The following is a 2171-nucleotide window of genomic DNA, read 5'->3' as shown; positions in this document are numbered from 1 at the left end:
TCCTGGAGGAGGAGAGGAGCTTGGGGCATTGCCCTACATGACTGATCTGTCTCAAATTTCTCTGCAGGGGGTTGTGTGTGTGTGTGTGTGTGTGTGTGTGTGTGTGTGTGTGTGTGTGTGGGGGGGGGGGAGGGGGTCTGTAACTATGTGAGAGAGGCCTGATCTCCTGGGAGACTAGGAATGCTCCTGCTGTCCTTTTTAGGATCCCCAGGGATTTGACCTATCTCAACCAGGAATCAGGGTACCATTCATACATAGCCTGCCACTCCACAGCTGGGACAGGATCATACACAGTAAGGGGGCAGGAAGGAGTGACTAGGACCTCAGACTATAGGCCCTGACAATCCTCCCTGGACATTTTTCCTACAGAATATTAGTAGGTCCAGACTTGTGAGGATTGTATGGGACTATTCATCCTGGCTTTAGTTTCAAGACAATGCTGCCAGACCAAGCCTGGAGGACATTTCTGCTACAAGCATGAATAGAAACAGGCAGATATTGCCAGCTAATCTCAGTACCTAATGGGGATTGCTTTCCTTTCCTATTTGGTATTGTTACTGTGGTTTACCTAGGTTTTCTTATGTTTATTCCTAATTTAATCTTTCCTTTAATTTTATGGACCTCTTTTGAATATATTCAAATGCATCAAGAACCCAAACAATTCTTTCTTTTGCCACAAACCTGACTGGTTCTAATCTGGATCAAGTGCTCTCCAACGTTAACCATTGTAGGAAGCTTAGGGGCTCCTCCACAATTGGTCCTGAGGTGTCTGGCTCTCTGCATCTCTCTGGTTTACAAGCCTTCCTCCTTCTCATTTACTTCCCATCACTTAGGAACTGCCTTCAAAGTAACATAGAGGAGCTAACTGTTGGGAGACCTTATGTATCTAAAAATAGCTTCATTTATTCTTTGTGCTTTTTCCAGTAGAGAAGTAGAAGGCTCTTTTACCTTTGAATGTCAAAAGCACCTCTATTGTAGTCTAGGTTCGTTTCTACTATTGAGTACATGTGGGACTTTCTGATTCTTGATTTTGTAAATGTTAAGGTGAAGGGTTTCCCCTTAGGATCTTGTGCTTTCTTTCTACAGAATTTCCATTTATTCTTTGACATAGGTTTACAGATTACACAGGACTGGGAGCATAATTTAATGGTATGGTGTTTGCCTAGCATGGATAAGGCCCCAGGTCCAATCTCTGGTAGTATAAAGGAAAAGAAATATGGAATGTCTACCGTGTGCCAACCATGGCTTAAGGTGCTAGGAATAGGGCAATGAGGGTTTCAGCATCACATTCCCATGAGGGGCATCTATTCTCACATCCTTGGAGCAGCTGATCAGTCCATTCCTCTACAGAGTCTGCAACACACTTTCATTATTTTTTTCATCTCCTATGCACCTTCTCTCCTTTTAATAATCCTGCTGTTGGATATTGAGCCTCCTGGGGGTCCTCTAATTTTCTTACTTTCCTTTCCCACATCCTTACATTAGTCTGTTCGCTTACTTCCTTGGGCTTTTTCTAACTTTATCTTTTAGCCTCTATATTAAATTTCTCATTTCTAATGTCGTATTTTAGTGGCCAGGCCTCTTCTGAACTCACCAAGTTTCTTTCATAGATAGCCCTGTTACTGTTTTTAGCTTCCTCCATCTCTCTGAAGACAAGAGAGTTTATGTCACAAGTTTTCTATGAGCAGAATTCGCTTCCTTCAGGTTACTGTCGTGTTTCAGTCTCTGCCATTCATTAGTAAGCCTTTTTCAGATGTCCTGCCTCCTGACACTAGCCTCATGCCTCCCTGCCTTTGTTTTGAGAATTGGGATTGTGACCATATCCAGAGGTTAGGCAAGGCCCCTGGTTGAGGGATGGGATCACTCACTCTTCTCAAAATTGTAACCCAGAATTGCTCCTGTCTAAAGGAAATACAGGGACAAAGTGTGGAGCAGAGACTGAAGGAAAGGTCATCCAGAGACTGCCCCACCTGGGGATCCATCCCATATGCAGCCACCAAACCCAGTCACTATTGCTGAAGCCAAGAAGCGCTTGCTAACAGGAGCCTGATATGGATGTCTCCTGAGAGATTCTGCCAGTCTTACTAATACAGATGAGAATGCTTGCAGCCAACCATTGGACTGAGAATGGGGACCCAATGGAGGAGTTGGGGGAAGAACTGAAGGAGCTG

This window comes from Rattus rattus, chromosome 4 (assembly GCF_011064425.1).
Source record: "Rattus rattus isolate New Zealand chromosome 4, Rrattus_CSIRO_v1, whole genome shotgun sequence".
In the NCBI taxonomy this organism is placed as follows: Eukaryota; Metazoa; Chordata; class Mammalia; order Rodentia; family Muridae; genus Rattus; species Rattus rattus.
The sequence above is the reverse complement of the archived record's forward strand: the minus strand, read 5'-3'. Positions refer to the sequence as shown.